A 24,875-nucleotide genomic window follows, 5' to 3' on the forward strand; every position below is an offset into this window, starting at 1 on the left:
CTCCATAGAAAGCATAACCAACAGGATAGAACACCTGGAAGACAGAACCTCAGATATTGAAGAAAAAATATTTAATCTTGAAAACAAAGTTGACCAAACAGAGAAGATGGTAAGAAATCATGAACAGAATCTATAAGAATTAAGGGATATCATGAAAGGCCAAACTTAAGAATTATTGGGATTGAGGAAGGCTTAGAGAAACAAACCAAAGGAATGAACAATCTATTCAATGAAATAATATCAGAAAATTTCCCAAATATGAACAATGAAATGGAAAATCAAGTACAAGAGGCCTCCAAATACACAAAATTAAAACAGACACACACTGAGGCACATTAAAATGAAAATACCTAATATACAAAATAAAGACAGAATTTTAAAGGCTGTGAGAGAAAAGAATCAAATTACATTCAGGGGAAAACCAATATGGATATCAGCAGATTTTTCAACCCAGACACTAAAAGCTAGAAGGGCCTGGAACAACATTTTTCAAGCCCTGAAAGAAAACACATGCCAACCAAGAATCTTATGCCCAGCAAAACTTACTTTCAGATTTGATGACAAAATAAAATCATTCCATGTTTAAAAAAAAAAAAAAGCTAAAAGAATTTACAAAACAAAAGGTTGCATTACAGAACAATTACAGAACATTCTCAGCAAAATATTCCATGAGGAAGAGATGAAAAACAATGATGCAAATCAGCAAAGGGAGGAACTACCCTAAAGGAACAGCCAATTAAATGAGAAACCAAGTTGTGTCAAAAAAAAAAAAAAATGAGTCAAATGACTGGGAATACAAATCATATCTCAATAATAACCATGAATGTTAATGGCCTGAACTCATCAATCAAAAGACATAGACTGGTAGATTGAATGAAAAAGAAAGATCCAACAATTTGCTGCCTGCAAGAGATTCATCTCCATAGAAAGAGATTCCCACAGACTAAAGGTGAAAGGATGGGAAAAAACATACCATGCACATGGACTCAGAAAAAAAGCCAGAGTATCCATCCTCATATCAGATAATGTGGACTTCAAGTCAAAGTTAGTCAGAAGAAATAAAGAAGAACATTTCATACTGCTTAAGGGAAGCATAAACCAGCAAAACATAACAATCATAAATATCTATGCCCCAAACAGTGGCTCATCCTTATACGTAAAACAAATCCTTCTCAATTCCAGAAATCAAATAGACCACAACACAATAATACTAGGTGATTTTAACACACCTCTCTCACCACTGGACAGATCCTCCAAACAAAAATTGAACAAAGAAACCATAGATCTCAAGAACACAATAATTTAGAATTAACAGACATTTATAGAATATACCATCCAACAAAGAGCAAATACACTTTCTTCTCAGCAGCACATGAATTCTTCTCTAAAATAGACCATATATTATGCTACAAAGTTAATGTTAGTAAGAACAAGAAGATAGAGATACTACCTTGTATTCTATCCGATCATAAATAAATGACAGAGTAAAAAACAGAAACTACTCCAACACCTGGAGATTAAATAATACGCTATTGTATGATGAATGGATACCAGAAGACATCAGGAAGAAAATTAAAAAATTCCCAGAGGTAAATGAGAACAAAGAAACATCATATCAAAATCTCTGCAACACTATGAAAGCAGTACTTAGAGGAAAATTTATTTCATGGAGTGCATTCAATAAAAGAAAAAAAAAATCAACAAATAAATGACCTAACACTACAGCTTAAAGTCCTAGAAAAAGAAGAACAGAGCAACACCAAAAGTAGTAGAAGACAGGAAATAGTTAAAATCAGAGCTGAAATCAGCTAAATTGAAACAAAAGAAACAATTGAAAAATTAACAAAATAAATAGTTGGTTCTTTGAAAAAATAAAATTGATAAACCCTTAGCCACATTAACAAAGAGAATGAGAGAGAAAACTCAAATTACTAAAATTTGGAACGAACAGGGTAATATCACAACAGACACGAATGAAATATAAAACATAATTAGAAGCTATTTTGAAAATCTATACTCCAACAAAATAGAAAATCTCAAAGACATCAACAGGTTTCTAGAGACATATGCATTACCTAAACTGAACCAGGAGGACATACACAATTTAAATAGATAGATTTCAAGTAATGAAATAGAAGAAGTCATCAAAGACCTACCAACAAAGAAAAGTCTGGGACCAGATGGGTTCTCAACTGAGATCTACAAAACCTTTAAAGAAGAGCTCATTCCAATACTTCTCAAAATATTTCATGAAATAGAAGAGGAGGGAACCCTCCCAAACTCATTCTATGATGCCAGTATCACCCTGATACCTAAACCAGACAGAGACACATCCAGGAAAGAAAATTTCAGACCAATATCCTTAATGAACACTGATACAAATATTCTCAACAAAATCTTAGCAAATCACATACAAAAAATATATTAAAAAGGTAGTGCACCACGATCACGTGGGTTTTATCCCAGGGATGCAGGTTTTGTTCAACAACCAGAAACCAGTAAATGTAATTCACCATATCAACAGACTTAAAGTCAAGAATCACATGATTATTTCAATAGATGCAGAAAAAACATTTGATAAAATACAGCATCCCTTCATGCTCAAAACTAGAAAAAATTGGGATAGTGGGAACATTCCTTAACATTGTAAATGCCATCTATGCTAAGTCAATGGCCAATATCATTCTAAATGGTGAAAAACTGAAAGCATTCCCCCCAAAACTGGAACAAGGCAGGGATGCCCTCTTTCACCACTTCTATTCAACATTGTCCTTGAAACTCTAGCCAGAGCAATTAGACAGGCTAAGGAAATTAAAGGGATATGAATAGGAAAAGAGGAACTCAAACTATCCCTGTTCGCTGATGACATGATTATATATTTAGAGGAACCCGGAAATTCCACCAGAAAACTTTTAGAACTATTAAGTGAATTCAGTAAAGTAGCAGGATATAAGATCAATGCTCACGAATTCAGTGCATTTTTATACATAAGTGATGAATCTTCAGAAAGAGAAGTTAGGAAAACTACCCCATTCACAATAGCCTCGAAAAAAATAAAATAAGATACCTGAGAATCGATCTAACAAAAGAGTTGAAAGACCTCTACAATGAGAACTACCGAACACTAAAGAAAGAAATTCAAGAAAACCTTAGAAGATGGAAAGATCTCCCATGTTCCTGGATAGGCATAATTAATATTGTCAAAATGGCCATACTACCAAAAGTGCTATACAGATTCAATGCAATTCCAATTAAAATTCCAATGACGTACCTTACAGAAATAGAGCAAGCAATCATGAAATTTATCTGGAAGAATAAGAAACCCAGAACAGCTAAAGGAATCCTTAACAGGAAGAGTGAAGCAGGGGGTATCGCAATACCAGAACTTCAACTCTACTACAAAGCAATAGTAACAAAAACAGCATGGTATTGGTACCAAAATAGACAGGTAGATCAATGGTACAGAATAGAGGACAAGGACACAAACCCAAATAAATACAATTTTCTCATACTAGACAAAGGGGCCAAAAATATGCAATGGAGAAAAGATAGCCTCTTCAACAAATGGTGCTGGGAAAACTGGAAATCCATATGCAGCAGAATGAAACTAAACCCATATCTCTCAGGGGGTGGGGGGAAGGGAAAAATAACAGAATGAATCAAAAACTATTACCCTAGGTAAATGTATGATTACACAAATGGTATGCCTCTACTTCATGTACAGAGAAACAAGATGTATCCCATTTGTTTACAATAAAAATAAATTAAAACAAAAAAAACTTAAAAGACAGTAAAAAAAAAAAGTCAACATGTTTAGTGTGGAACCATCATATAGATAATTTCACAGTGTAGCCAATATAATTAAATCCAGCAGTATGAATGGGTGTAATATGTTTATCTGTAAAACCTCCTATCATATAAGTATCATAAGTAAATTCTAGAATGAATGGATTCTCCAGTCCACATAGCTGGATATACTAAAGGTGGACCTGGGAAATTGGTTCAGTAAGTCTCTCCATGGACTTACCTGACAGCTCAACAAAACCAGCATATCCATAAACATGGTGGTTGGAATCTTATCACCTCCCTTTGTTGAACTAACTATTCAGCCTGAAGTGTCAGGTCCTTCAGTTGTCTCCACAATGACAGGTTGGGTTTCCTGGAAATATTCAAGCATAGCCTCTATCCTATATTATTACTGAATCTGATTTATTCATTGTTCCACGTGTCACTCAGTAGCAGTGAGATTTTAATATCATGATATTTAAAAATTTTTAAATAATTTTGTGGGGCTATGTGGGGTTCTTTTCCCCTCTTTTTATTCTTTAAAATTGTAGGAAAAAATTGATATAAGATGGAACAACATTAGCCTTAAATTGCAGAGAATGGTTTAGCACTGTACAAGTATTTAAACAGTAAGAAGTAACTTAATATTTCTATTTGGAGGCTTTAACTGAAGAACATAAATATGGGGGACTCTTGAGCTTGGCATTTGCAGTATCAGGAAGCCCAGAATGAATTTCCCTTATATAAGGCACCAAGTCCATAGTGCTTTGTGACATCCTTAAGTAATGAAGATTCACTCTCAGACCGTGATAAGCAAAGAAGAATTCAGGTTCTCTACATTCCACTAAGTGCAAACATCCTTGTTGACACAAGCAGAGGCTCCTTAGTTACCTATTGCTGCCCTATCTTTGCTCTTCCCCAAGCCCCCTAAAATTCAGGGTACCAAGGCAAACAGAGTAATTTCCTGGCTTCAGAGAGCATTCATCCTGGAGCTTCCTCAGCCTAACCCCAAATCACACAACTATTGTCCAAGCCCATAGCAGTTTCTTCCTCAGCTCCTCTCACAGGGACTCCCCATGATGCCTATTGTGGATCCTGTCCCCTGGAAGGAGGCCTACATGGTGTTCTGTCACAAGACAGAGGTGCCAACCAGAATCCTCGGGGACGAGGGCCTCATCTGCCTTTCCTGTGCTCTGTGAACAGAATGTTTTTCTGTGGTTGGTAAAACAGTTCTGTGGCTTGTGAACCTGTCACCTCCTGGGTTTGCAGAATTGCTTGTTACTTTCTGTTACTGACCAATAATCTTCCAAACAGACTAGTAACTGCTTATGCAAGGCTTGACATTTCAGGTGTGTGGCTAACAACTGCAAGCATATAAAAGACAGTGTTATACACAATAAAGACAGAAGCAGCTTCCTTTGTGACAAGTGCTCCATCTCCCCCGAATAAAGCTCTTCTCCTCAGACCTCAGTGCACAGAGACTGAGTTCCTTTTCCCATTGTTCACTGACATTGCACCCAGTGTAGTGCAACTGTTCAACCTCCCTTGTTACAGATCATGCAACACCCATGGCGCTTGTTCTTCTTGGGTTGAATGAGCAATGAGAACAGCTTGTCCAACCACAGATGTGGTCCTGGTTGAAGCACAGAACTGGGCTTTTGGGCAGACCTCTAGGATCCTGGCCTCTCTGTCATATAATGGTAAGAATGATTAGTAGCATGTGTTCAGTGATGACTTTGCCAGGTACTGTTCTGAGACTGTCAAGTTTACTTATCAACATTTTATCCTTATGTTAACTGCGGAAGCAGGTCCTGTTTTGCAGATGGGAGAACTGAGGCACAAACTGAATGAAGTCTTACCCAAGTTAGCAACTGTGGGTTACCAGAGCAGGGTGTGCCCCAAGTGCTCTGGATCAAGACTTCATGCTGTGAGTTGAAGCCTAACTAGGCTGTGAAACTGAGAAGAATGGTCTGGACCTACTTCCTCTGTGTAGACCATAGGGCTTCTTGGAGTGTCAGTGAGGACAAGAGAATTCTTGGAAATATAACTTGAAGTAAGGAGGCAGCCATGTTTGTGGCATGGTCAAGAGGACCTGAGATGGACCCTTTACCCACCTTGGTCCAATGTCTCCACACTCCCAAAGATGAGGACTTGGGATTTTATGGGCACTGGTTCATCTATGCAGGTCAGGTGAGTGAAGGGTGTGTATGCTGAAAGCTGTGTGGTTTTATGTTCTGCTCTGTGTGATAAGGGATAGTGGTTTGGAATGAGCACCAAGAAGTGTGGTAAGCAGAGATGAGAGAGCAGAGCCGTGCCAAAGTGAGGAATTAAGGAAGGACAGGAAGGAGAGAGGGAAAGAGAGGGAGAGGAGGGGAGAAAACAAATGCAAAGGAAGAGGAAAAGAGCAGAATAGGGAAAGCAGAGAAAGTGAAGAATGGAGAAAGGATGGAGAAACAAGACATAGAGAGAAATTACATGTCAACACAGCCTGGCTTGGGCCAGAAGGAGGAAGGAGGACAGAGCCAGAAGAGGACAATTGCTTCCTGGTGTCCTGACTCCTCCTAAGTCCTGAGTTGTTGCCTTTTGAGACTGTAGCTCTTGGTTTTCCTCAGGTCACTCCTAGAGTGTCATGCCTTGTCCCTCTTTTGTCATTCTGGGAGGGTGTCTGCTCCAGCCTAACAGGGCAGGTGCCATCTGTTATCCCCTCTTCTGAGGAACAGCACAAACTTCTGGGGGCCTAGGCCAGAGATCACTTCCTTCACAACACAGGGCTCAGCTCATACCAGGTGAAATTTAGGGGGACCATAAACAATCTCTCTGTCAAGGCTCAGAAGGAAATCTCCAGGGAATCAGGATGTTTACAACCTTTCATGTTGATGAGAACTCACCTAGGTACCTTTGTGAAAGGGCTGGGGAAATTGGCCGTCATGCTATGTACTGCCTAGGAGGTTGCCAAGTGGTCGTGCCCACTCCCAATGTGGCTGGGCCTGAGCACTCAGGAAGATGATGTCAGTGTCTGTAGACAAGGACTCCTGGGCTGAGAAGTATATGCACTCAGTCATTTCCAAGCATGGATTCTAGAACCTGAACCCTGATTTCCCTAAAATATCTGTCAAGACCAACTTAGTGGAGGAAAAGTTTATTTTGGTCTCAGGGTTTCAGAGTTTCAGACCATGGTCAGCCAATTTCTTTGCTCTGGAAATTAGATGTGGAAGAACACCATGGAGGAAATGTGTGGCAGAGGAATGCTGCTCAGATCTAAGCTACCACAAAGGATGGAGAGAGAGGGAGAGAGAGAGAGAAAGAGAGAGAGAGAGAGAGAGAGAGAGAGAGAGAGAGAGCGAGCGACAGAGACAGAGAGAGGAGAGACAGTGAAAGGAAGAGAGAAAGCAAACAGAAGCAAAGGACGAAATGAAATTTCCAAGGGCACACCCAATTAATAATTCCTCCAGGTACAGTCCATGGATATGGGTCCCACTTTGCAATCCATTCAAATTATAAATCCATCAAATGGATTAATACATGGATTAGTTTTCATAATCAAATCATTTCACCTCTGAACATTCCTGCATTGTCTAAGGAGCTCTCTTTGGGGACAGCTCACATCCAAACCATAACATCCTCTTTCATACCTGCCTCACTCTACTGGAGTGCCTCTTGGTTTCCTCCTTGAGATTTGTCCTCCCCAAATCTGGGACTTTGCTTCCTCACAAAGTAGTTCTGTTTCACAGTTTCTAATTTTTAAAAGATATATAGAGATAGATATGCTTGAATGTATATTGAAAATATTTGGAATTACATTCAAGTTAATGCTGCTCTCAAAAGATACTTCTGAGCAGGAAACAGGGAATCTTAAGTCTTTATTCCACCTCCTTCTAGACTATAAGTCTTACAATAATTAAAGCATGATTTTAAGATTGTCTTTCCTCCTTCCCTCTCCAAGCCCTCCCCTGACACTCACAAGTCCTCAGATTGCCATGAAGCACAGTGAGAGTCATCCCTACAAAACTGTTCACTGCCTGCTTCACAAACAAAGCATACAAAAATGCCATCCCTCACTCTCCAACAAATTGCATGAATTTCTATTTCATGTTTCCACTTCTGCTTGGACAGAAAAACAAAAATCTATGCAAATTCTGAGATTTCTCTGGCCTATCAGGCTTAACCATCACATTCTGCAGTTACCACCTCTCCTGCTGTTTCCTCCTGAGTTCCTGGCCACAGTAAAGGTATTCTTCATGAACGGTGGGTCCTCCCCACAGCTGGATGGGCCTTTCCTGGAATGACCGTTGGTCATGGGTTTTCATTGCCCTTGGCAGTGGGGACACTTCCATGAAATCCCTGACTAGACATCAAAGCAATACATCTCCCCTCAGCTGCTGGGATCAAACCCTGGTGCACTAACGAGGTTGAATACAGGGCTCCTCTGCTGGCTCCACCTACTTGTCTCTTCAATAGAGCTATCACATGGGACATTGTAGGAATTTCAATCCTCTGCAAGACTGGATGTGTATTGGAGAGACTGCTATGGTTTGAACGTGTCATTCAATGTCCCCGTGTTGGAAACATAATCCCCAAGGCAACTGTGATGAGGAACAGGATGGTCTAGAGGTGGTTTGCCCATGAGGCCTATGCTGTCATGAGTGGGTGAATATCCTTATCTGGGAGTGCGTCTTTATCTCAAGGATGGCTTTGGTTAAGACTATGGTAAAGTCAGTCTTCTCCCACCCTCTCTTGTCCTCAGCTTGTACCACAGGATGATACAGCAAGATGGTTTGGCCAGATAACAGCCTATTGATAGTGCATGTCCCAGCCTCTAGAATGAAGAAAGAAATCCCTTCTCTTTATAAGGGTTCCAAACCCTGCTCTTGTGTTATAGCAGCACAAAATGGGTTAAGACCCTGTGCAAAAAGAAAATTCAGAATCTCTTAGAAAAAATGCAGGAGGAAATTGCTTATGGGATCAAATTATAATGCTTTTACAATCCAATTATAATGCTTTTAAAAATGTTTTATTATTAAGAGATATTCTGAAAACAAAAACCAAACAGAAATACTTGAAGTGAAAGAAACAATAAATCAAATTAAAAACTCAATAGAAAGCATCATCAACAGACTAGATCTTGTGGAAGAGAGAATCTCAGACAATGAAGACAAAATATTTAATCTTGAAAATAAACTTGACCAAACAGAGAAGATGGTAAGAAATCATAAACAGAATCTAAAGAATTATGGGATATCATGAAAACACCAAATTTAAAAATTATTGGGATTGAGGAAGGCACAGAGATACAAACCAAAGGAATGAACAACCTGTTCAATGAAATACTGTCACAAAATTTCCCAAACCTGAAAAATGAAATGGAAAATCAACTACAAGAGGCTTACAGAACACCAGGTTCACAAAATTACAAGAGATCCACACCCCAGCACATTATAATGAAAAAGCCTAACATACAAAATAAAGATAGAATTTTAAAGGCTGTGAGAGAAAAGCATCAGATTACTTATAAGGGAAAACCAATAAGGATATCTGCAGATTTCTCAGCCCAGACCCTAAAAGCAAGAAGGGCCTGGAACAATATATTTCAAGCTCTGAAAGAACATGGATACCAACCAAGAATCCTATACCCAGCAAAACTAACCTTCATATTTGATGATGAAATAAAATCCTCCCATGATAAACAAAAGTTAAAAGAGTTTACAAATAGAAAGCCTGCACTACAGAACATTCTCAGCAAAATATTTCATGAGGAGGAAGTGAAACACAATGATACAAGTCAGCAAAGGGAAGAACTACCCTAAAGGAATAGCCAAATAAAGGAGAAACAAGTCAAGTGAAAAACAAAAATAAGTCAAAATGACCAGGTATACAAACCATATCACAATAATAACCCTGAATGTTAATGACCTAAACTCAATAATCAAAAGACAAGACTGGCAGGTTGGATTAAAAAGAAAGACCCAACAATATGCTGCTTTCAAGAGACTAATCTCATAGGAAAAGACATCCACAGACTAAAAAAAAAGAATGAAAGAATGGGAAAAAACATACCATGCACATGGACTCAGTAAAAGCAGGGATCTCCATTCTCATATCAGATAAAGTGTACTTCAAACCTAAGTTAGTCAGAAGGGATAAAGAAGGACATTTCATACTGCTCCAGGGAAACATAAATCAGCAAGACATAACAATTTAAAATATTTATGCCCCAAACAATGGAGCATCTATGTACATCAAACAAACCCTTCACAATTTCAAGAATTAAATAGACAAAAACACAATAAGAGTGGGGGACTTTAACACAACACTCTCACCACTGGATAGATCCTCCAAACAAAAACTGAACAAAAAAATCATAGAACTAAATAATACAATCAATGATATAGACTTAATGGACATTTACAGAGTATTTCATCCATCATCAAGTGGACACACGTTCTTCTCAGCAGCTCATGGATCCTTCTCCAAAATTGACCATATGCTATGCCACAAAGAAGCCATTAGTATATACAAGAAAATAGAGATACTACCTCATATCCTATCAGACCATAATGGAATGCAATTAGAAATCAATGATAAAATAACAAACAAAAACTATTCCTACACCTGGAGGCTAAACAATATGCTATTGAATGATGCAATGATAACAGAAGACACCAGGGAAGAAATAAAAAAATTCTTAGAGATAAATGAGAAAAATGACACAACATATCAAAATCTCTGGGACACTCTGAAAGCAGTACTAAGAAGACACTTCATTGCATTGAGTTCATACATTAAAAAATAAAATGTCAACAACTAAATGACCTAAATTTACATCTCAAAGCCCTAGAATAAGAACAGATCGACACCAAAAATAGTAGAAGACAGGAAATAATTAAAATTGGAGCTGAAATCAATGAAACTGAAACGAGAAACAATTCAAAAAATTGGTTCTTTTGAAAAAGTAAGCAAAATTGATAAACCCTTAACCACACTAATGAAGAGAAAGAGAAAACTCAAATTACTAGAATTTGTGATGAAAAGGAAAGATCATGACAGACACCATTGAAATACATAACATAATTAGAAGCTGCTTTGAAAATCTACACTCCAACAAAATAGAAACTATCAAAGACATTGACAAATTTTTAGAGACATATGATGCCCCCAAACTGAATCAGGAAGATGTACACAATTTAAACAGATCAATTTCAAGCACCAAAATAGAAGAAGACATCAAAAGCCTACCAACCAAGAAAAGTCCAGAACCAGATGAATTCTCAGCCAAATTCTGTAAGACCTTTGAAGAAGAACTAATACCAATACTCCTCAAAGTATTCCAGGAAATAGAAAGTGAGGGAACCCTTCCAAACTCATTCATTGAAGCTAGTATGACTCTGATACCAAAACCAGACAAAGACTCATCAAGGAAAGAACTTTACACCAATATCCCTGATGAATATAGATGCAAAAATTCTTAACAAAATTCTGGCAAATTGCATACAAAAACATATTAAAAAGATAGTGCACCATGATCAAGTGGGGTTTATCCCAGTGATGCAAGGTTGGTTTAACATCCGGAAATCAATAAACGTAATTAATAACATCAATAGGCTTAAAGTTAAGAATCATATGATTATTGCAATAGATGCCAAAAAAGCATTTGATAAAATACAGCACCATTCATGCTTAAAACACTAGAAAAATTAGGAATAGTAGGAACGTAGCTCAACATTGTGAAGACTATCTATGCTAAGTCCATGGCCAACATCATACTTGATGGAGAAAAACTGAAACTATTCCCTCTAAAAACTGGTACAACACAGGAATTACCACTTTCACTACTTCTATTCAACATTGTCCTTGAAACACTAGCCGGAGCAATTAAAATTAAAGGGATACAAATAGGAAAAGAAGAATTCAAGTTGTCACCATTTGCTGACGACGTGATTCTATATTTAGAGGATCCAAAAAACTCCACTAGAAAACTTCTAGAACTAATAAATGAATTCAGCAAAGTAGCAGGATATAAAATCAATATGCATAAATCTAATGCATTTCTATTCATAAACGATGCAACATCTGAAAGAGAAATTAGGAAAATCACTCCATTCATGATAACCTCAAAAAAAAAAAATGAAGTACTTGGGAATCAATCTCACAAAAGAGGTGAAAGACCTCTACAATGAAAACTACAGAACACTAAAGAAAGAAATTAAACAAAACCTTAGAAGATGGAAAGATCTCCCATGTTCTTGGATAGGCAGAATTAATATTGTCAAAATGGCCATACTACCAAAGGCACTATACAGATTCAATGCAACTCCAATTAAAATCCCAATGACATCCCTCATAGAAATATAGAAAGCAATCATGAACTTCACCTGGGAGAATAAAAGACCTTGATGGCCAAAGCAATCTTGAGCAGAAAGAGTGAAGCAGGAGGCATCACAATACCAGACCTTAAGCTCTACCAAAGAGCAATAGTAACAAAAATGGCAGGGAACTGGCACTAAAATAGACAGACCTATGGTACCTAATAGAAGACACAGAGACAAATCCACATAAATAGAGTTACCTCATACTTGACAAAGGAGCCAAAAACATACAATGGTGCTCAACAAATGGTGTTAGAAAAACTGGAAATGCATATATAGCAAAATGAAATTAAATCTCTATCTCCCACTCTGCACAAACCTTAACTCAAAATGGATCAAGGGTCTAGGAATTAGACCAGAGACCCTGCACCAAACAGAAGACAAAATAGGCCCGAAACTTCATCAGGTTGGCTTGGGATCAAACTTCCTTAACAAAACTCCCAAATCACAAGAAATCAAAGCAAGAATCAATAAATGGGATGGATTCAAACTAAAAAGCTTTTTCTCAGCAAAGTATGCAATCAGTAATGTGAAAAGAGAGCCCACAGATGGGAGAAAATCTTTTCCACATGCATGTCAGGTAGAGCACTAATCCCCAAAATTTATAAAGAACTTAAAAATTTTTACAACAAAAATACAAAGAACCCAATCAATAAATGGGCCAAGGAACTGGACCGACACTTCACAGAAGATGTACAGGTGATTAATAAATATATGAAAAATGTTCAATATCTCTAGTAATTAGAGAAATGCAAATTAAAACAACTCTAAGGTTTCATCTTCCTCCAATAGAATGGCTATTATCAAGAACGCAAACAATAATAGATGTTGGCGTGGATGTGGGGGAAAAGGCACACTTATACATTGCTGATGGAGTTGCAAATTGGTGTAGCCACTCTTGAAAGCAAGTGTCCTTAGAAAACTTGGAATGGACCCATCTTTTGACCCAGTTATCCCACTCCTCGGTTTATACCCAAAGGACTTAAAAATTAGCATACTACAATAATGCAGCTTATAGCAGCTCAATTCACAATTGCTAGATTGTGGAACCAACCTAGATGCCTTCAACAGATGAATGGATAAAGAAATGGTGGTATATATACACAATGGAATATTATTCAGCCTTAAAGAAGAATAATATTATGGTATTTGCAGATAAATGGATGGAAATGGAGAATATCATGCTAAGTGAACTAGCCAAGCCCAAAAAACCAAAGGCTGAATGCTTTCCCTGATGGGTGATGATACATAATGAGGGTGAGGGCTTGCGGGTAAGAGAAGAATGTAGGAACTTTAGATTGAGTAGTGGGAAATGAGAGGGGGAAGGGGCATGATTATGAAAGATGGTGGATTGAGACAGCCATCATTACCCTATGTACATGTATGATTACAAAAACAGTATGAAACTGCATCGTGCAAAACCATAGAAACAAAAAGTTGTACCCCACTTGTGTATGATGAATCAAAATGCAGTCTGTATAAATAAAAAAAAACAAATAAAAGATTAAAATTTTACTGATAAAACAAAAAATAATCAGACTGCAACATGGGATACAACATAAATTTACATATTATGAAACATTTTTGTCATCATTCTTTGTATAAAATAATACAAATATAGCATTTCATTAATTTTATTTGCTTCTTATACTGAGGATGGAACCCAGGTGGACTGTACCACTGAGCTGTATCTCAATTCTGCTTTATTTTTTGAGACAGGAACTCACTAGGTTGCCAAGGCAGGCCTTGAACACATGATCCCCCTTTCTCAGCCTCCTGAGTAGCTTATATTACAGACATATGCCACCATGCCCAGCACTTCATTTATGTTATATCTTGATAGACTGTAAGATTCTTTATTTATGTGAATTTTAAAATTTTTAAATTGTGTCATTGGGATTCATCTTCTGAAGAGTTTTCTTTTATTGATACAAATGAAAGCAATATCAGTCACTTGGGGAAAGCAAGATTACAATGAATTTTAATAGTTCATTATTTTGTGGAGGAATTCTTGATTCAACCATTGTATGATAGGCTGTAGTGACAATGGATGACTGGCCAATTATTTCTCAGTGTAAGTTTATTACATGAATGGATCATGATTCTTGGAGAACTTTTCTAAAATGATTGAGTCTCCAAACAAATAAGTCCATGCCAAAATGGATTCAATATAAAAATTTTGCCATATTTACATTCAGAGGAAATAGCAAAATTATGTGTTACTTAAAAAACATCTCTGCCACTCCACCTGAGGCTGAGGGATCTGCATGGCCAGTGACGCCTCCCAGGTGCCAGCCCTGTGTCGGCTCCCTGACCACACCCCTGGCCATGCTCAGCTGTGGTGAAGAAGCTCCAGCAGAGTCTACGATGCCTGCGACCCCTCCCAGGCTCCATGCCACTGAGGGATGGCTCTCCAGTGGCTGGGAGTCCAGGCTGCAGCACGTCCAGGCTGCCCTCAAGGACATGATGCTGAAGTGGGGCCTCTGGGAGGAACCAGTGGAGTTCCTGCCCATTCCCTGGGACTTGGAGGAGGAGGAGGAAGAGTCTGAAAGAAGAGGAAGAGTTGGACCAGTGGATACAGGGAGAACTGGAGGAGTTCAATCAATCCACAGGTGATATCAAGAGACAGGAGACTGAACTTGAGGATGATGGTCAGAAATTCTGCTCTCTTCTGGTTGAGGCAATGGTGAAACTGGATGAACTGGTGAAGAAAATTGGCACAGCCCGGAGGACACGAAACCCTATTGGGAGGCATGGAGGGGGTGAGGCAGGCTCAGCTGGAAGCTCAGAAAGCCACACCGGATTTCCAGAGGGCCACAGAGGTGATCCCTGCTGTCAAAGAGACCATTTTCCTGGCCCAGCAGTGGCTGCTGGAGGATGACAAGCATCAGGTGGCAGGAGATGCTGAATCAAACCCTGCAGAGGGTCATGGAGGAGGAGCAGACCAAGAGGAGGAGCTAGCTGGTGCTTAAAGAGACTGCAGCCAGGTACAGTGCTGCCATAGCCATATCCTACAGCTGGAGAAGAAACTCAAGAGGGCCATCAACAAGTCCAAACTTGTTGAACTCAAGGAAAAGTACTACGCGCAGCTGGAGCAACTGAAGAAGCTGGTGGATGACCTACAGGCCAAACTAACCCTGGTGAAGTGTGAGTACAACACAGCCCTGAAGAACCTGGAGGGGATCTCAGAAGAGATCCTCCAACAATGCTCTAGCATCGTGGGGCTTTAGGGTTGCTTCCTGGGGGCTGAGGGCAGCAACATGTCTGTGGAGGACCTGGTGGGGAGCCAGTCTAAACCGGATCCTGTTTCTGTGGCCTCAGAGGCCTATGAAGATGAGAGCTGTAGCTACTGTGTGTCTGAAGTTGACTCCGAAACCCAGTCTGGGTCCAGCTTTAGTTCAGGACCAAGAAGCCTATCTGAGATACCCGACCAGTTCCCTGCAGTTACAAGGTCTGGCAGCCTGGATCTGCCCAGCCCAGTGTCCCTGTCAGGGTCTGGGATGATGTTCCCAGTGCTGAAGTGAATGGAGCCTGGTCTCCTCTCCTAACGTGAGGGAGAAAGAGGAGACAGGGCAGAAGGGGCAGAGAATGAAACCGTGACAAAGCCAACAACATTCAGCAACCACAGTGGTGGTGGTAGCAGCTGCAAGAGCCAAAGCAACACCTACCGGAGACCAGGCCTTGGAGACCTGGATGAAGCAGCTCTCCCTCCAGGGCTCCAAGGGAAGAGATGAGATTATTGCTGCCCTAAACATGATGCAGACTGGCTAACTCATCAAGGCTATGACCCACAGGCAAATCAATATTTATACATGAAACTGGGGAATGTTGTGCCAAAAATCATTTAATATATGCCAAATCTCAAGCATCTACTCTAATTGCACTAATGAAGTTTCAGTTGAAGGCTGAAGGACTCCCGTGTGGTAGGAGACCTTGGACTGGGTTTACAGGCAGGTTTGTTGCAGGTAGACTTTCACCAGAGTCATGGCCTTTGCAAAGCAATCCCTGTAACAGTGCTGAGGAAGCAATAATTAGTTCCTGTGAAAGAACCCAGCCAGGAAGAGAGCTGGAAGTTTAGACAAACTGGGGGCCCAAGCTTGCGTCTCTTTCCCTTCTAACCCTCACTTTGCTTGGGTAAACTGAGATGTTCTCTCTCATTAAATCCCAGAGCATCTAAGTTTCTTTTAACAACAACAACAAAAAAAAAAACCCACACACACAACAAAAATTCAAATGCTCAGAGCACATCTTTTTGACCTAGTTAAGGCTTAAAATGAAATGCAAGAACAAAATTTATTTCCATTACCTCTACAGTTCAGATGTGGCTTGTTAAAAGCATGTATGCTGGGACATTCATTAAAACCATTTTCCAGAAAGGCTACCAAGAACTGCACTGTTTTTTTTTTTGGGTGGGTGAGGGGAGGTGAATGTCAGTGTGGGGAAGAGGGGATGAGGGTAGCGGGGACAGGTCATAGCAGGGGATTCGTGGCTTTGGGGAGAAGGTTCTATAGCATGACTTTATCCTGCCAGCAAAGGGGTTTTATTTTAAGAGAAGTGCATGTGAGGAATGTCTATCATTGTTATATCTAGATTGACAAGGTGTTAATTCCTCTGTAGGGTGTAACTTTAAAAATAAATTATTTAAGATTATACTACACTAGTGTTCCTTAGAGGAAATTGTCATTATAGCTAGAAAAGGAAGTAGGCATGTGTTGGTTAAGCCTGCTAAATAGAAGCAATGCAGTCTGTTATGCTAATGGTATAAGTGTTAAGACTGCTCTTTTTTGTTTTAATGATCAGGCATATTTGTAGCACTGTATATTATTTGTCCTGTTTCAAGAAAATGCAATATTTGTAAAAGAAAGCAACTTCCCCATTTCAAGTTGTCTGTTAACTGTCAGGACTGTATACTTCAGTCGTTTTTATATTTCTTCATATTGTAATGATTTCTCCTTTTGTATTGACTGATACAGTATCCTGATTACAAGGTTATTTTGTACTTGTCTTAATACCTTGAGAGTAATAAAAACTACTTATGAAAAAAATAAAAGTAAAATGTGATGTTTTGATGCACATATGTCTTGTACAATGATTACTGTAATCAAGCTCATTAACATACCTACCACTCACACCTTTATGCAGTGTGTATGTTAGGGTAGTGAGAACAATTAGGACCTAGCTATAGGTTATATGTCCAGAATTTATTCATCCTGCATTAATGAAACTTTCTACTCTTTGGGAAACAACTCCTGTTTTCCCAAACCCCAAGGTCCAGGCACCTACCATCCTGCTCTCTGCTTCTAGAGAGCAACTGGTTTTGATTCCACACTTAATTGAGGTCATATAGCATGACCTTCTACATTTGCTTATTTCACTTAGAATAATGTCTCCTAAGCTCATTAAGGTTTCAAATTACAAGAATTCCTGCATTTTAAAGGCTGAATAATGTTCTATGTGTCAAATGGTTGACATGTTTTCGTATGTGGACATCATCTTGAACATCAGTTAAGAAAATTAATGAGATGTTTTTCGGAAGTCATTTCTGAAACATTTTAATTTTTATTATTTTAGTATCAGGGGTGGTTACCATTGAGCCGCATCCCCAGCCCTTTTTGTTTGTTTATTTATTTATTTTTATTTTGAGACAGGGTCTCATTAAGTTGTTTCAGGCTTGCTAAATTGCTGAGGCTGGCTTTGAGCTTGCAATCCTCCTCCTTCAAACTCCTGTGTTGTGGGTATTAGGGGCATAGGCCACCACACCTGGTTGAAACAACACTCTAAGTGTCACAGGGATAAGTATTTGAGGACAATCTTTGGGGAGCTTGTGACTTACCTAAGGCATTGGGGTGAGCCTGCTGTCTGTGCCTGAAAACACCATGAGTTGATAGACTTGTAGGTGGACATGACCCTGCACCTACAAAGTCTGGGAATCAAAATGTTTCACAGAAGGAACAGCCACACACTCAGAATAAATTCACAGAGCTAAACTCAAATCATTCTGTGAATAGATACCTCTAGAAATGAAATAAATTTATTATAAAAACTCTAAAATAAAATGACCAAAATAGGAATATTAAAACAAATATTTTGTGACTGAAATAAATCAGAATAAACTGAGGCAATCACTTTATGAATGAAGTACTGATAATTAAAGAAAATCAATGATTCAGAGAGTATGTGAATTTTGATATGTGGTTGGAAAACTATAAATAATCAGAGTGGTTCTGGAAATGGACTCTCATGTAAAGGGAATGACAACAGATTTTGGCAGAGCAGCAGGAGTTGTCTCATTCCAAGACAGGCCTTGTATACAGGAACAATAATCAGGTGCTGCACCAAAATAGAGAAGGACAGATGCGATGGAAATGATGACAGAGGAGGCTCAACTTACTGCATTGGGAAGCGCAGAGCCAAGAACTATCAGGAAGGAAGGGGTCATTTTTAGGAAGCATTGCAGAGAAATGTTGGAGTGAAGCTCTGTTCAGATGGAAGAGTTTCACTGAATTCTGCTGCTCATTAAAAAAAATCACAAAACAAATTTCATTTGAAAATGAGCCACAGATGATTCAAATTGCAATGAAGGTGTGTAGGGGGAAACAGGAAGAAGCACAGAGTGAGGGCAGCTCAGAACCAGAGAGCTCTCAGTGCTGGTGACACCTGCTAAGTGTGCAAGGCCCTTTTTCAAAACCAAAGTCAAAGTCACTAAGAAAAATGTTACTGAGCATGAAAGGGAATGAGAGGGGCTGAGAAATGATTGGACAGGAACTCAGGAGAGAACCAGCAAACAGGAAAATCACTTCAGCCATGAAGTGTAAACCAGAGGAAAAACAGGGAAGGACTGTTGCTTATACCAGCAGCAGAAAATGAAAAAGGGGAACAGTTTCACACAAATTAATCAAGGATGGAAAAAGACTTGAGAAATGTCATCTCAAGGATAGCTGAAGAAGATCTGATATATGAATGAAAGAACCATAGCAAAGACACAAAGCAAATATTAAAACTATGACTCATTTCTTTGGAAATAAAAATATAAGGATTATTTCAAGAAAATATTGAGCACTGACTTAGAATGACTCATAACAAGTGATATTCTTGTGAAATCTTGGACTTTGAGGAAAAGAGAAATACTCTGAGCATCTGGATTAAAAGAACAAATGCCACCGGAGAGAGGAAAGTAGTATCTCCTCAGTGTTTTGGAGACAAATACTGTGGTGGAGAGAAATAGAGCCTCATGTTTAGGCTCCTCAAGAGCAGAAATGGTGAGCCAGGGACTGACACCTGTCAGGCTGACTATTGGCAATAAAGTCCATGTTGACCCAAGTCAACAGGGAAGACCTCAGGTAACATCGTTCCTGGGATTTCTTTCAGAAAAAGAAATGGAGAAGATGACGAAGTTCCTAGGGAGTCAGTGACATGATGGTCTGCCGTTATTGGTAGTTAGTGTGATCCATTAAAACAAAACTACAGGTGTAGGAGAGAGGTAGTGTTGTGCTGGTGGTCACTAGGGTCACTGATTTATAATCTGCTAATGGAGCCTTTTGCTTATAATGTTTTCCTATGATATGTTTTATTTTACAGAAAATAATTTGAAGTGTAAGTGGTAACAGTGACTATCATTTAATATAAAATATCCAAAGTTAACTCACCTCTGTACTTTTTTTGTGTGTGTATGCTCGGGATCGAACCCAGGGGTGTTAACACACTGAGCCATATCTCCAGCCTTTTTTTTATATTTTTTTAAAGACAGGGTTTCTCTGAATTACATAGCACCTCCTAAGGTTGCTGAGGCTGTATTAACTCACATCCTTCTGCCTCAGCCTCCTGAGTCACTAGGATTACAGGAGTGTGGGACCAGACCTGGCTATCTGTGTGCTTTTCAATTAAAATCATAATGCTGTGGTAAAATATATTATCAAGGTAGTATATTCTATCACTGGAAGGGCTATAGAAAACACTGCTTTTTTGCTTTTTGAACTAAAGAACCCTTTGGCAATTTAGCAATGAGCTACATTCATAGTCCATTTTATTTTGAGACAGGGTTTCCTTTATTTGCTGAGTGTCTTGATAATTCCCCAAGCTGAAAGTTATGATTCTCATGCCTCGGCCTCCAAGTCAGAGGGATTATAGGAATGCACCTCTGGGACCACAAGACAATGTTTTGAATATGCATTAAAACTGGCTATGTTGATATTATTTGATTCTTTGCCAAATGGAAACGTAAAAGGGAACATAAGCAACTTACAATGCTGTTCTTTTAACCATTCCATGTGAGCACCGAATTGAACTGGGTTTAGGTGTTGGTTTTGGTTGAATATGACATATATTCAAAAAGAGATATTTTGTCTATTTATATATATGAAGACCTTCAATCCTCTGAGAAATGGTGCCAGGAGTTGACCCAGATCTTAGAGGGCTTTGCAGTGGATGATAGCAGATGATTGTCTCTAGGAGTTATATGTGTCCCAGTTGGTTGTTTTTTATTTATTTTGTGTGTGTGTGTGTGTGTGTGTGTGTGTGGTTTTTTTTTTTTTTTTTTTTAGTTTCAATGAACCTTTTTTTAAATTTTTAGATTCAAGATATTTTATTAACAGCTACTGCACACAGTAAGATACAATTAGATTGCCAAGTACAAAATCAACATACAAAAATCAGTAGTTCACATATATTCAAACAATCTTTTGGAAGATTTAACGGAAAAAAAATTTTCATATATAAGTAACAAAAAATGTATTAATATGTTTGTCAAGAGAAATATGAGACCTATTAAAAATTAAAATTAAAATATTACTGAAGGCAAAAAATAGCCTTTCTACAAATAGAAGGACCATATTATTGTATAAATTAATTTATAAGTTTAACAAAATCTCAATGAAAACTTAACAGTTTCAAGCTATATCACCTGATGCTACATTTAGTGGAAAAAAAATAAACATAGAACTGGGACCAGCACTAAGACACGTTAAGGCATTTTTAAATGCCTAAATAATTTAAGAGTATCATACTGGTCTATTAGCAAAAAGAATGCCCAGATGTAAGCACACTCAGATACATATAGAAATTAAATGTATAAAGAGGACATCATCTCAAATTGCAGGGAAAAAGAAGTAGTCAATAAATGTTATAGGGATAAATAAAGTAATATCCCTGCCTTACCTCATATACAATGATAAATTCCATATGTACCAAAGGTATTTTTTAAATAATACAACCATTAAATAATAAGAAAACTTGAAATTTTTTTCTTTACAAATGTGGAGTTAGCAAGAACTATCTAAACTTTCATGACTCAAAATCTTCAAATCATAAATTATTTCACTAGTACTTTTTGTTACATAAAAGTCAATTTTTTTTTTTATGGAAAGAAGCATCATAAACAAACTTAAAGAAAGACAACTAAGGGAGATATTTACAGCTCATATCACAAAGAGCTATCCTTCCTAACACATAAATTGACAAAATCATAACCCTTTTAAAACACAGAAAAATGAAATAAAATTTTCTATTAATAAAAAAAAAGACAGTTAGCTTCACTCATTAAAAAAGAGAAATGTAAATTAAAACTGTGGATGAAAGACCATTTTCTCTCTCTCCATTGGCAAAAATCCAAAGTTAGTTAACATATTCTATTGATAGCACTCTGGAAGGGAAAGCATTTTCTCATTCATTCTGATAGTGTGTTAAAGTCACCCAGAATTATTGTGTTCAGGTCTATTTGATTCCTGGGAATTGAGAAGGATTCATTTGGCATACATGGATGTGCCATGTTTGGGGCATAAATATTTAAAATCATTATGTCTTCCTGATTTTTGGTTCCCTTAAGCAGTATGAAATGTCCTTCTTTATCCCTTCTGACTAACTTTGGCTTGAAGTTCACTTTATCTGATATGAGGATGGATACCCCTGCTATTTTCCTGAGTCCATGTGCATGGTATGTTTTTTTCCCATCCTTTCACCTTTAGTCTGTGGATGTCTTTTTCTATGAGGTAAGTCTCTTGAAGGAAGCATATTGTTGGATCTTTTTTTTTCAATCCAATCTGCCAGCCTATGTCTTTTGATTAATGAGTTTAGGCCATTAACATTCAGGATTATAATTGAGATATGATTTGTATTCCCAGTCATTTTTGCTTATTTTTTGTTTTTAACTTGACTTGGTTTCTCCTTTATTTAGCTTTTCCTTTAGGGTAGCTCCTCCCTTTGCTGACCTACATCGTTGTTTTTCATTTCCTCCTCATGGAATATTTTGTTGAGAATATTCTGTAGCGCAAGCTTTCTATTTGTAAATTCTTTTAACTTTTGTTTATCATGTAAACATTTTATTTCGTCCTCAAATCTGAAGGTTAGTTTTGTTGGTTATAAAATTCTTGGTTGTCAACCATGTTCTTGCAGAGTTTGAAATATATTGTTCCAGGCTCTTCTTGCTTTTACGGTCTGGACTGAGAAATCTGCAGATATCCTTATTGGTTTCCCCCTATATGTAATCTGATGCTTTTCTCTTGCAGCCTTTAAAATTCTATCTTTATTTTGTATGTTAGGCTTTTTCATTATAATGTACCTTGGTGTGGATCTCTTGTAATTTTGTGAATCTGGTGTTCTGTAAGCCTCTTGTAGTTGATTTTCCATTTCATTCTTCAGGTTTGGGAATTTTTCTGATATTATTTCATTGAATAGGTTGTTCATTCCTTTGGTTTGTATCTCTGTGCCTTCCTCAATCCCAATAATTCTTAAATTTGGTCTTTTCGTGATGTCCCATAGTTCTTGGAGATTCTGTTCATGATTTCTTATCATCTTGTCTGTTTGGGCAACTTTATTTTCAAGATTAAATATTTTGTCTTCATTGTCTGAAGTTCTGTGTTCCAAGTGATCTAGTCTGTTGGTGATGCTTTCCATTGAGTTTTTAATTTGGTTTATTGTTTCCTTCATTTCAAGGATTTCTGTTTTTTGTTTTTGTTTTTGTTTTTGTTTTTGTTTTCAGAATCTCTCTTGTTAAAATGATCTTTTGCTGCCTGCAGTTGCTCTTTTAACTGTTCATTGGAGTGATCATTCATTGTCTGCATTTGCTTTCTTATCTCATCCTTTGCTTCATGAATCATTTCAATTATGTTCTGAACTCCTTTTTAGACATTTCTTCTATCATGCTATCATTGGATTATATTAATGTAGAATCCTGATTTGTTTGGAAAACTTTCTTCCCTTGTTTTTTTCATGATGTTCATGTATCTTCCCCTCTAGCCTTACAGCTCTAGGGCATTGCAGTTTCCTCCTATAGGCTTGTAGTGATCTTGCAGGTTTCTTCTTTAATGGGGAGATCAATATTAGCAGCACCCAGTACAGACAATATGCAGCCCTAAACCAAGTAACCCGTATGAAGATCTTAACAATATTGTCATAATAAATAGAAAGAATAAGTTCAAATATTATCTACAGTATAAAAAATAGCTTTACCTTGCAGTTTACAGTTTCCAATGGTGGACAAAGAGGATGGGAAGGGGTGTAGGATGTAACTGTTAACAGGATAAGAAAAGAGTATATGGAAGTACTAGATCATAGGAAAAGTGAAAGCAGTATCAAAAGAAGTTGGTTGTTAGCATAAGAAAAGAAAGAAAGACTCTGAGGAAACAGGTAAACAAAAGGAAAATAGAGTGAGAAAAATAAATAAATAAAAACAAAATTTTTCAAGAAGGAGCAAAAATATCTACACTATAACAGTCATATACTATTCAAACCTCCCAGTCTTCAGTAGCCTGATGCATGAGAGGTACCTGACAGTGAGCTTCCAGTCTCCAGCAGGCATCTCAGAATGGGATTGGTCCACCTAAAGATGGCTGCTTCCACTTCCAGGATAATTCAAGATGGCCACTTTGACTTCCAAACATGTTGGCAAATGGGGAGTTGCAGCACAGGGCCTGGGCACTGAGTCTGTGGGTGTGGCCAGTCAAACTGGGGGTCCTGGAGGCAGGGCGTGGTCAGTCAGGTCGGGGGTCCTGAAGGTCCTGGCTGTTGTCCCAACATGATGGCAAACACATGTAACTAAACCTGCAGGTACTGTGACAGTAGACCTCCAGGCAAGGCAGATGGCTTCTGGGGGCAGTCTGCGGGTGATCTGCAGGCTACAGGTGGATGATCAGAAGGTGGACCTCAGGCAGTGGGTGATGGATAGGTGAAAGGCAGGCAATGGGCAGGCAAGAGGCAGGCAAATTGGAAAATGGCAGATGATAGGTGGCAGTTAGTGAGCAATCTGCACTCAAAAAGTAGCCGATATGCTGGAGACTACAGGTGATCGAGATGGACAAATGGGGTAAATAGCAGGGGATTGATGAGCAGCAAGAAATTCCTCATAGAGAAACAGATTTTCCTCTGTTTGAAACCTGAGTTATGGAGTGACAAGGAATGCAGCCTCCCTCTAGTCCACCATCTTGGATCTCCCCCAGTTGGTTGTTGATGCTGTAGTGCCCCTGCCTAGGGCCAAAACTGCATACTCACAGGGCTGCAAATCTGGGTGGAGTAGGTGGTCCTGCCTGCATGAGGAGCCTGAGGGACTGTCTTCATCCCATGTTTTTCCCACTCCTTCCACACCTAGTGATTCACTGACCATGTCCCTAAAGAGTTGGTGGTTAGACAGGTAGAATGGGTGTCTGTCCCTGCAGAGTAAGAAGTTGAAGCTATGTAGCAGAATCTACACAAAGGACTTAGTGAGCAGCCCCCTCTAAGTCACACACAGTGGTGCTA

The 24,875-nt window shown here is 38.4% G+C and overlaps 1 pseudogene; it reads left to right on the forward strand.

Annotated features, from left to right (window-relative positions):
* The first annotated feature begins 12,479 nt into the window (after positions 1-12,479).
* Positions 12,480-15,920, forward strand: LOC124981870 (SH3 domain-binding protein 5-like; annotated as a pseudogene).
* The last annotated feature ends 8,955 nt before the right edge of the window (positions 15,921-24,875 follow it).

This window comes from Sciurus carolinensis, chromosome 4 (assembly GCF_902686445.1).
Source record: "Sciurus carolinensis chromosome 4, mSciCar1.2, whole genome shotgun sequence".
Taxonomy (NCBI): domain Eukaryota; kingdom Metazoa; phylum Chordata; class Mammalia; order Rodentia; family Sciuridae; genus Sciurus; species Sciurus carolinensis.